The following is a 12,318-nucleotide window of genomic DNA, read 5'->3' as shown; positions in this document are numbered from 1 at the left end:
GTACCACACTCTATGGGACGCTGCCTTTAAAAAGTGCCCAGAAGCTTCAGTCATTCAGAATGCTCCAACCAAGATGCCATCTGGTGTGAACTGTGTTCTGATAGTAACATGCCAAGCGCTGTTTTAACTACACTGGCTTCCAGCATAGAGTTGCGAAGATCTGAAAAAAAGAAAAAGTGGGGTTAACCCCAGAAAAAAAAAGGAAACTCATTTCCCCCCAAAAAACTTTCCCAGGGATTCTTTGGGAAAATTGTTAGCCCTGTTTGTTAGCCCTGGATGAGGGCTAACAAACTGAGACTCAATCCAGACAAGACGGATTTACTGTTAGTGGGTGGTTCATCTGTCCGGCGAGGTGATGTTTGCCCTGTCCTGGACAGGGTTGCACTCTCCCTAAAGGATCCGTAGTTTGGGGGTGCTCTTGGATCCAGAACTGTCACTTGAGGCACAGGTGAACTCAGTGGCAAAGAGCACCTTTTATCAGCTTAGGTTGATATACCAACTACGCCCTTATCTGGACAGAGATAGCCTAGCTACAGTTATCCATGCTCTGATAACATCTTGTTTGGATTACTGCAATGCGTTATACGTGGGGCTGCCTTTGAAAATGGTCCGGAAGCTTCAGCTGGTACAAAACAGGGCAGCCAGTTTACTAACAGGGTCCAGGTCCGGGCCCGATTCAAAGTGCTGGTATTGACATTTAAAGCCCTAAACGGTTTGGGGCCAGGTTATTTGAAGGAATGCCTCCTCTCATATCTACCTGCCCGGACCTTAAGATCATCTACAGGGGCCCTTCTCCATGAGCCCCTGCCAAAGGAAGTGAGGCAGGTGGCTACTAGAAGGAGGGCTTTCGCCGCTGTGAAACCCCGGTTGTGGAATGAGCTCCCCAGAGAGGTCCGCCTGGCGCCTACACTGTACTCCTTTCGTCGCCAGCTGAAGACCTTTTTGTTCTCTCAGTTTTTTAACACTTAATTTTAACTTAAATTTAAATTTTACTGTTCTAACTCTGTATTTTAATCTTATATCAATTTTGCAGCGTGGTTTTATCCTGGTTGTGCTTTTTATACTGTATTTTGTAATTGTGCTTTTAACATGTTGGTTGTTTTATTATGGTTTTAATTTTTGTGAACCGCCCAGAGAGCTTCGGCTATTGGGCGGTATAAAAATGAAATGAAATAAATAAACAAATAAATAAATAAAATTTGGGAAAAAGCATCCCCCGACCCTGCCCCCACAGTTTTCTTCAAAGCCTTCACTGCCCCCACAGTTTTCTTCAAAGCCTTCACATCTCTGTCTGCTAGTTTCCTTCCAGGCCCAATGCCAAGCAAATGAACTTAAAGGGTTCATTTACTTCTACTTGAATTTCTACCCCACTTTTCTCCTCTGGTGGAGGCCCTCACAACGGTTAACAAAACCCAATAAACAATATCAGCCTTCCCCTTTTATTATTATTATTATTATTATTATTATTATTATTATTATTATTTATTTATATAGCACCATCAATGTACATGGTGCTGTACAGAGTAAAACAGTAAATAGCAAGACCCTGCCACATAGGCTTACAATCTAATAAAATCATAGTAAAACAATAAGGAGGGGAAGAGAATGCAAACAGGTACAGAGAAGGGTAAGCAGGCACAGGGTAGGGAAAAACTAACAGTAGAAAGTAACAGTAGAAGTCTGCACAACATCAAGTTTTAAAAGCTTTAGGAAAAAGAAAAGTTTTTAGCTGAGCTTTAAAAGCTGCGGTTGAACTTGTAGTTCTCAAATGTTCTGGAAGAGCGTTCCAGGCGTAAGGGGCAGCAGACGAAAATGGACGAAGCCGAGCAAGGGAAGTAGAGGCCCTTGGGCAGGTGAGAAACATGGCATCAGAGGAGCGAAGAGCACGAGCGGGGCAATAGTGTGAGATGAGAGAGGAGAGATAGGAAGGAGCTAGACCGTGAAAAGCTTTGAAGGTTAACAGGAGAAGTTTATATTGGATTCTGAAGTGAATTGGAAGCCAATGAAGAGATTTCAGAAGCGGAGTAACATGGTCGGAGCGGCGAGCTAAGAAGATGATCTTTGCGGCAGAGTGGTGAACAGAAACCAACGGACTGATGTGAGAAGAAGGAAGGCCAGAGAGAAGAAGGTTGCAGTAGTCCAACCGTGAAATAACCAGTGCATGAACAAGCGTCTTGGCAGAAGAGACAGACAAAAATGATCGAATCCTGGCAATATTATACAGGAAAAATCGACAAGATTTAGCTACTGCCTCAATATGAGGAATAAAGGAGAGCGAGGAGTTGAAGATAAAGCCAAGGCTACGCGCTTCCTTGACCGGAGTAAGCGTAACATCATTGACAGTAAGAGAGAATGAGAGATGAGGAGAAGGTTTAGGAGGAAAAACAAGCAATTCAGTCTTTGCCATGTTAAGCTTCAAGCGACGATGAAGCAGCCAAGCTGAGATATCTGAAAGACATGCCGAGATACGATCGTGAACATCAGGAGAAAGTTCCGGAGATGACAGATATAGTTGTGTATCATTGGCGTACAGATGATATTGGAGGCCATGAGATTGAATAAGCTTGCCCAAGGGCAACATGTATAAGGAAAACAACAACGGGCCAAGCACCGAGCCTTGCGGAACCCCTACTGAAAGGGGAAAGGAGGAAGACGAGCTGCCATTAGTCAACACGCTGAAAGAGCGACCTGCTAGATAGGAGGCAAACCAGTTATAGACAGAGCCACAAAATCCAAGGTCATGAAGGGAATCTAAGAGAAGATCATGATCAACCGTGTCAAAGGCTGCAGTTAGATCAAGGAGAATAAGAACGGAATAATGGCCTTTAGACTTGGCAGTAAGGAGATCATTGGTGATCTTAGTAAGGGCTGTTTCGGTGGAATGCAGAGGACGGAATCCAGATTGAAATGGATCCAAAGCAGAGTTACTAGAAAGAAAGTCAAGACAGCGAGAGTAGACCGCACGCTCCAGGATCTTTGAAACAAACGGCAACAAAGAGACAGGTCGGTAGTTAGACAGAGATAGCCTATCAAGAGTAGGTTTCTTGAGAATGGGAGAGACTGTAGCATGTTTAAAAGCAGAAGGAAATGAACCAGAGGACAGAGAAAGATTAATAATATGTAGCAAGGAAGGGAGGATAGCAGGAATAAGATTAATAAAGACGCGAGAAGGAATCGGATCACGAGAACAAGTGGAAGGCTTCGAAGAGCGTAGTATTGTAGACAGTTCATCTGCAGAGACCGAAGGAAATGCAGAGAAATTTGCAGGAGGAGCTGACAGATGAGGAACAGGAACTGGAAGAGGAGCAGAGCTGGCCAGATCAGAGCGGATAGTTTGGATTTTAGCATTGAAAAAAGAGGCAAAGTTATTAGCAGACAGAGAGGCGGGGAGAGATGGCGGATTAGGCTTCAGAAGAGAATTGAAGGACGCAAAGAGCCGCTGAGGATGCCTAGCATTTGACTGGATCAGCGTTGAGTAGTACTGCTGTTTGGCCAGTGAGATGGCAGAAGAGAAAGAGGAGACTCTGGTCAGGTAGGTCAGGGGCCACCTTTTTCTGCAGAAGCCTACTTGGGCACTTTGTTCAATAACTCAGGTTGGACTTTCTTTTGAAATGATATGTGGTAAGAAAGGACAATGGAACTTGGTGAAGGGCAGCCCTGACATATATTTCTGATCTATTTTTTATATAGGCTTTTGTTGTCAGACAAGCATATAGATGGGATTTCAGGGAGTGTTTTGTAAAATATTGTGTAAGCCCTTGTAATATGATGGAGAAGCTCCATATAACCTAACAAGGAATGCCAAACGGAATGCGTACAGTAACTCATTGAGTGTCTGAAGGACTCCAGTTTATTCATCGCAAGGAAAAGATCTAGTTGTATTGAAGCTCATATTTGACATAGGTGCCCACAGGTTGTTGTTGCTGCTGTTTGCTTGTTACATTTATACCCCACTAGGGAAGGCTTACAAATTGTTAAAATGAATATAATACAATCACAATATAATACAATCAAGATTTTTTTAAAAAATAAAATAAAATGACAATTATTAAAATAACAGAGCCCAAAGAGAAGAAATGATTAACACATTAATTAAAAATAAACATCTGTCCCATCTTCTAAAAGTTTGCTGAAATAGAAAAACCTGGCATGGCAATTTTAACCTAAGCATATCTACTGAGGAATAAGGCCCTCTGATTTGAATAAGGCTTTGAATAAGGCATGGGATTTGAATATCCCATGTGAGGGTGCATTGGCTTGCCACCTTTAATTAACAAGCCCACATTACACTAGTACTTTCATCCAACAAGTCCACATTATGCTGTTACTTTTCCAGCTGCACTGGCTGTCAGTCCAGGTCTGGCCCCAATTCAAAGTGCTGGTATTAACATGCAAAATCCTAAACCCCTCTGTTGGAACCAGGTTATCTGATGGATTGCCTCTTCCCATATGTACCTGTCTGGACCCTAATATCATCTTCAGGAGTCCTTTTCCATGAGCCCCTGCCAAAGGAAGTGAGGTGGGTGGCTACCAGGAAGCAGGCCTTTTCTGCTGTGGCACCCTGGCTATAGAATGAGCTCCCTAGAGAAGTTCATTTGGCACCTATGTTGCACTCCTTTCGACACCAGGTGAAGACCTTTTTATTTCCCCAGTATTTCAGCATCCTAATCTTTTAGTTCTGCTCTTTTAAATATGTATTTTGAATCTCTGCATTGCTGCTCAGTTTTATTCTGGCTGTACTTTTATATTGTGGTTTTAAGCTTCCATATTTTATGTTTTGTGCTGTATCTTATGGTTTTAATTTTTGTGAACTGCCCAGAGAGCTTCAGCTATTGGGCAGTATAGAAATGAAATAAATAAATAAACAAACAAACAATTAGTTTCCAGAAGGTGTGAGAGCACACCTAGCCTTGAAGGTATCGGTAGCTGTTTGTGAAGTTGTTCTTTGGAGAGATTTCTACACCATCCATTTTTCCAGGGATCATCCCTGGATCATCTCTGTGTGTCCAAATGATGCACAGGGGATCCCAGGAGCAGGGAGGGATGAACCCTCCATTTCCATGGGATAACTGGGACCTCAGTTATCCCGGTTTTACTGGCAGTCCCAGGACGATCCTGAGGACCGCGGGTGGTGTAGGCACCTGTCCCTGCCTCTTCCCTCCTCCCCGTGAGTAGCAGGGGTCATCAGAGTGAAGGAGCCAGGAAAGGGGAAGTCCAGGGCCATTGGGGGTGGGGTGGAGAACAGGGTTGGGCCTTTTTTAAAAAAATTCCTCTTTAGAAAAAAATGGCCGCCGTGATGGGAGCAATGCCCATGTGGACTGAGGGCAATGATCCCAGAAGCAGGTAAGTCCGGGATCACCCCCACTCCCTCCCTCTACACCCGTAGGTGTAGAAAGGGCCACAGGCAGATATGGCTGAGAGGAGATCAAGTGGAAGAGGAAAATTTCAAAAGAAATGTGGAAGCTGCTCCCATAGCACTGCAGATTGTGGCTGCTGAATAGCTAATAGGGATGGACAAATCTGTTAATTTCAGTTTCTGTCAATTTCTCATTTTTCCTATCTTAAAGTTCAGTTCCTCCAGAACTTGCAGAATTTTTCCAGTCTTAAATTCAGTTCATCCTGAACTTCGAGGTCTTTTTTTAAAAAAAACTTCCCATGAAAATCTCTATGCATTTTGTGTGCATTTCTCCTAGTTCACACATTTTTGTAGAAAAACTCGCTTAATATATAAATTTCATGTAAGCATTTCCCCTAACAACACATTTTAAAATATTATTTTCACTTATATATGCATTTTTGTGTGCTCTTTTGTGCAAGATAAAAGAAAAGGTCTGCATTTTGTTTGTTTTTTGTTTGGAGAACTCCATTGCAAAATTCAGAGATGTGAAGTTGTTAAGGGGTAACTACATTTTGGGTCACCTACTTGTTACAAAGTGCAAAGTTAGGTATATTCCCATTAAAATGTGAACCGAATGGATTTATCCATGTACATTGATGGTGCTATATAAATAAATAAATAAATAAATAAATAATAATAATAATAATAATAATAATAATAATCCTCCCATCTCTAGTCGCTAGCAGTGCCCAGTGCAGGTCACTGGCATCACACCAATACTATGTTTGCTGCTAGCCACTCAGCAACTGCACAGTGCTAAGGTAGCAACCCCCGGTCCTTCTATTTTGGTTTCCCAATGATCTCTGGTAGAGTTGTCAGATCCTCCTTGATCATCACTCCATCTTCAATGAACTTTGTCATGAGCTGCTTCTGAAAAATGTATAAAAATGTAATAAATAAATAAATAAATAAAATAAAAAAATAAATAAAAAAAGCATCTCCAGATAGGGCAGGGATGGACTTTCCAAATATTTTGGCCTAGGTCTTGTATCAGCCCTAGCCAGCATAGCCAGTGATGGGATGTGTAGGCCAAAACATCTTGCCCATCACTGGGATAGGGAATTCCAGAGACTAGAGCACTACTTCTAATCATTCTGGAAAATAGGTCATTGCTGCCAATAAAGCACTCCTTTTCCTCCCCGCCAATCTGATCTCAGGAAAGGACTCAGAGGGAAGTCTTGCCTAAAGAACTTGGTGTCTGGGGAGGCTGGGAAAGAGTAAATTTAGAGTCTTCATGGATGGGGGCTGGAAAGAAGTCAGAGGCCTGGTTCGGACCACATGCTAAACCATGCTGCTTCACCAGCATGGTTTAGCATATGGTCTGAACCAGGCCAGTGAGGGGTTCACGGAGGCCTTAGCTAGTCTTACCTTTTATCCCACAACAGAGGAGGGAAGATCTCACATTGTGTTTAATGCGAGATCCCTCCTCCGTTTACACGCGACATGCGGCGACCTCACAAGGAGAGGTGTTGCATCCGCCATTTTTAATTTTTTAAAGAGGAAGGAGCGCACAAACACTTGTGCCCTAAAGGTAAGGGTTTTTTTAAAAATAATTTAAATTCCCGCTCCCCCCACCCTACCCCCGATGGGCGCAGTGCTCCTGAGGAGCGCTGTGCCCCGTGCGAGGAATCGCGCGGAGCTGGGTCAACCCGCAGCAACGGGTCACACATTCCGTGGGAAAAATGGGGCCAAAGTGGAGGGTGAGATCCTGGGGCAAGGGAGGGATGATCCCTCCCTGATCCTGGGATCCCCTGTGCATCATGTGGAAGCACAGGGATGATCCCGGGGTTCACCCCGGGATAAAGCCCTGTCTAGCTATGGCCAGATTGTAGCTGTGCTGTGAAGGCATAAGGAGCAGCAAAGGAGAACGGGCAGGGTCATTTCAGAGAGGAGATGTTAGTGCTGTGGAGAATAGAAAAGCTATTTTTTTTCCAGGACATTCAGCAATTGTAATAGGTTTGAAGATCATTTAATTAAAATCTTCACCTAGCTACATGCATTTGTTGACACTTTTCCTTGTTGTTTCCTATGAGACCTGCATTCAGTGTACAAAAGCCTATTATTCAGTCAGAACATCTGGGGGGGGGGGGGAGGGCAGGGTGACTTACCTCCCCTGACTGTGAGAATGAGTGAAAAAGATTTCAAAGTACGGTACACAATGCAATACAAAAGGTTAATAATAATGGTAAAGACAAAGAGGATTTTAAACAGCTTTTAGCCATTAAATTAATGCAACTCGATTGTAAGCAGGTTTTAGCTGTTTAAATTGTTTTGAATTTTGTATATAGAAATTTTATGCTACATTTTATTATCTTGCAACTGTGATGGTGTGAATTGTTGTGAACCATTCAGAGAGCTGCAGATATTGGTTGGTATAGAGATGATGATGATGATGATGATGATGATAATGCCCCTAAAAGAGCTGCAAAAGGCCCGCAATTTAGGTACCCCTCCATGCCCCAAAATAATGACATAATCATTCTACTTGTGACATAACTCTAGCCCTTCAGTTGATGTTGACCTACAACTCACACAGCCCCTGAGCATTGGCCATTCTGGCAGTGGCTGATGGAGTTGGAGTTCAACCAGTGGAGACTGGTGGTTCCAATGTCAGTGGGGCTGTGAATCTGCTCTGGGTTTCAGTCTGAACCAGTTGAAACTCTAAAGGAGTTATCCAAGATGCTGATGCCATTTTGGGGAGATGGCACAGCACTTTTGATGGCTTTAGATGAGCTGGAACATAGCTCTCTTTCAAAGGAGTGTTTACAACCTCCACCCCCAATCACCAAGCCGTCCTCTGGCAGCTCTTACCAGTCAGGATAGACCAAAGAGCACTCAGTCAGCCTCACTGTCCACATCCTTCAGGATCCATTAGTCTCCAAGAGTGGCCCAGTTCAGTACATTCCCCCAACCCTGAAGAGGTTCATAGTCCTGGCAAATCTAAACTCTATTGTTCAGTGATTTGTCCATGACTACGGGGTTGCATGGAATTCCCTCCTAGCCACAGGAAAATCCGTCTGCAAAAAAACAGATTGAGTGTGTGCTCTGCTGTCTGTGGAAGCCATGAAATCCTGAGCTTCTCTTTAATGAGGGTTTGAACCTGGCTGAGCAAAGATGGAGGGGTCTCTATGACCCAGTTATGCCTGCCAGGTTTTCAAGTGCTGCAGCTCAAGATGCAGTGGCTACAGATGTTGAATTACAGTAATCTCTCATGAATCCAGGGCACAAGGTATGTAAGCATCTAAGATGAACACACAAAAAGGGAATAGTCTCAGGCTGATGTGAATGAATTTATTGGAGAAAAGCCTGATGCCTTTCGGCTTCTGGCTTTTTATTAGGACAATACAAGCCCTTGAAGCAATAAAAAGCAAGAGGCTGAAATGCGTTGGGCTTTGCTCCAATAAATACATTCACAGCATCCTAAGACTATTCTCTCTTTTTGTGTTGGTCTCTCATGAGTCCATCACTCTCCCTGTTGGGGTACTGTGTATGGCCATCTCCAAGATTTGGATGTGTTAGGGTGACCAAATGAAAAGGAAGGCAGGGCTCCTACATCTTTAACAGTTTTATAGAAAGGGGAATTTCAGGGGTGATATTCCTGGCATCATTTGTTGACTCCTGACTCCGATCCATATTCATCCTGAGCTCAAAAACAAAGATAGGAAAATTAAAGTAAAACCACTTCAAGAACAGAACCTATATAGACTGAGAGATTATTATGAAAACATGCAACCAATAACACAAGAGACTTGGAGGATTCGTTTACAACAATATGACATAAACTGGCTAATGTGGTACCAATTAAGTAACTTTATAAGACAATCTAATATTAGAGAACAAGGAATCAGACTCCTTACGCAGTTTGAAAGGTTGATAGTAAGCTCTACAGATACAGAAAAGGGATTAATCTCCTTGATTTATAATATTTTATTGAACATAGATACAGGCTTTATGAATAATCTGAAAAAAGTATGGGAAAGAGACTGGAACATTGAAATCAAAGAGGAAGAATGGTCTTCTCTTTGGATGCAATTTCCCTATAAGTCCACATCAGCCATGTTTCGAGAAACATCAATAAAAATAGCTCAAAAATGGTATCTCACCCCTCTGAGGATTTCATACATGTATAAGAACAGTTCTTCTAAATGTTGGCAGGGATGCGATACGGTGGGGTCTTCCACACATATGTGGTGGGACTGTAAAAAGGTCTCCGTTTTTTGGGACCAAGTCTTTCTGAAAATTTCAAAAATAATAGGAACAACTATAATTAAATCTCCAGAACTGGCACTTTTAAACTTATTCCATGGACAGCATAAAGACCTATTATCTAAGAAATTGGTGGGATACCTTCTAATAGCAGCACGAGTGCTTATAGCCAGATATTGGAAGGATCTACAAGGAATCTCAATAACTAAATGGTATAATAAGGTATGGGATGTAGAGCTAATAGAAAAATTAACTCAAAAGCTATGTATAGCAAAAGGACAAAAAAATCAGATACATTTGCCACTGAATGGGGGACTTTTATTACATATATGAATAAAGATAGTAATACACATCCAGTTCCGAAAGCTTTTAGGAATATTTGGTATACATAAAACATAATAATTCCTTTTAATGTAATGTCTATGCTTACATTTGTATTTGTAATATACCTCAGAGTCTTTTACTTTAACTTATATGACCATGTTCTATACTAAATCTCCATATGTTGTCTGAATTATAGTGGAATATTGTTTTCTTTTTTCCTTTCCCCGTTTTTTTGTGCTTTTTTCCCCCTTTCTTTTTCCTTTCTCTTTTTGTTTCTCATGTTGTTGTTTTGTTGATTATTATCATTGTATCTCTTGTATATTTTCAATAAAAAATTTAAAAAAGAGAGAAAAAAAGAGAAAGGGGAATTTCAGCAGGTGTCATTTATATGCATGCAGCACCTGGTGAAATTCCCTCTTCATCACAACAGTTAAAGCTGCAAGAGCCCTGCCCTGAGTGACCACATACAAAAGAAGGCAGGGCTCCTGCAGCTTTTATGGTGAAATGGAGTCATAAAGAGACAAGGGGAAGACTTTATGGCCTATCCTTAACTTGGAATGATGCTCTTGAACATGCTGTCGGGGAACATGAGCTCCCAAATTGAATCCCCTGTCATTTCCTGTCACTATTACACCATGGGATTGTATCTCTCTCTGCTTCCCTGTTCAGTTTCAAAGAAAGAAAGAGAAGGCTACAAATCTGGGACTCACTGACAGGAATGTGAGACTACTAGGCACATTAAGCAGCATCCTTCTCAATTAAGGAGATGCCCCAAAAGTCTCAAAGGCAAGTTTTTATTTTATTTGGGAAAGGGCAGGGTGAATTGGCAGGAAAGGCAGGCCTGTGATAAGATTGCAGTTGACATCCATTTTGATCTAGACCCAAATTTGCATGTCTGCTACTCCTCCAATTACTTCATCTTCATTACTTCTGCATAAGGCTTCCTTGGCTCAGTTAGGCTTATGATTCTTACCTGCAGGAGCCAGTGAAGATGTTCATGATTTGAGGTCGTATCCAGTCAGAACCAAAAGAACAACAACCCCACCCCCAACCGAATGAGGACAGAATACACACTGCAGAAGCCTTTGTTTTATGTTTTTTGTAAAGAAGTTATTAAGTTAGATTTTTGTTTTGTTAATGTAATTTACTCTTATTATCATCTTTTTGTTAGTGGATGTTTTGTTCCTGATGGAATACACTTAGGACATTTCAACATTTTCCAAGTCACTGATGCCCCCTTGTGGAGGTAAGGAAATCTAAGATCTGGAGATTGAAATTGCTTCACCTCATTTTCATTCCAGCCCAAATCGCAGGTAAGGCAAACATCTTGTTATTAAAACTTCTTAATCTTGCAGAAGGAAATAGATTTATTTTGATTTTTTGTGCTGTCGATTAGGTTGACTGAAGATCACCTTGCTTGATGAATGCTCTCTAGATGTGTTGGACTACTGTTCTCATCACCCACAACCTTCAAGGCTTGGTATAGGTTTTTGCACATACAAAACCCATAGAATTATCAGGTAAAAATGGGTTCACAACTTGGACAAAAATGGGTGTGCAGCTGGAGCCTAAACCTTGTCAAAGAGAGGAAATAGTGACGTTTGCAGATGATTCAGTCTCACAATTTAATTTTTTATATATCTTAAGTGCCATTGTTGTTTTCAGCCTTTCACATTATACTTATTTTTAATCTCTATGGAAAGAGCCCTCCCAATGCTTACAAAGCTTTCTTTTTATTCCATATTTACATTTACTTGCATGCTCTGAGCATTACAAGCTCTGTTGCTGTGCTATGGTTGCCCTGCAAATATTGCTTGAAGTGGCCTCTTCATTATACATGCTTTCACATTCAGCGCCACTAGATTCATGCTGGATTTCTGAATCATCTGAAGACCCTCCCTGTCAATTCTGCATGCTTCTGCTTAATTGCAAACAAGGTTGCAGCATACAGGAGCTCTGTACACATTATTATTATTAATAATATTTATTTATATAGTGCCATCAAGGTTTCATGTGTGGGACCAACCCCCAGATCAGGAAAATTCAAATATTGTATTTTTGGGGGATATAGCAAGTGAAACAGCTGAAGGCAGTTCTTAAAGTGACCATTCACTTGTCCTTTCAGCTGTTGGAATTGCCACTAAAAACTATGGAAAAACCTTGGCTATGTATTGAATTCCCACATGTATGCCGATTAGGGATGTCACAGGTGTCCAGCTGGGCTTGAGGCCAGTGATTTCTCACTGGCTTGTCCCCCTGGATGCCAGACCATGGGTCCGAGTTGGGCAAGCATGAGGATCTCTGCTCCCATGCTAAGCTGCCATTTTGTGTAAAAATGGCAGCTCAGCCTTTTTTGTAAAGGGCTAGTTGCGTAAGTTGTGGCTGTAATT

The sequence above is a fragment of the Elgaria multicarinata genome, chromosome 7 (genome assembly GCF_023053635.1).
Source record: "Elgaria multicarinata webbii isolate HBS135686 ecotype San Diego chromosome 7, rElgMul1.1.pri, whole genome shotgun sequence".
Classification (NCBI taxonomy): domain Eukaryota; kingdom Metazoa; phylum Chordata; class Lepidosauria; order Squamata; family Anguidae; genus Elgaria; species Elgaria multicarinata.
Note: the sequence above shows the minus strand (reverse complement) of the source record.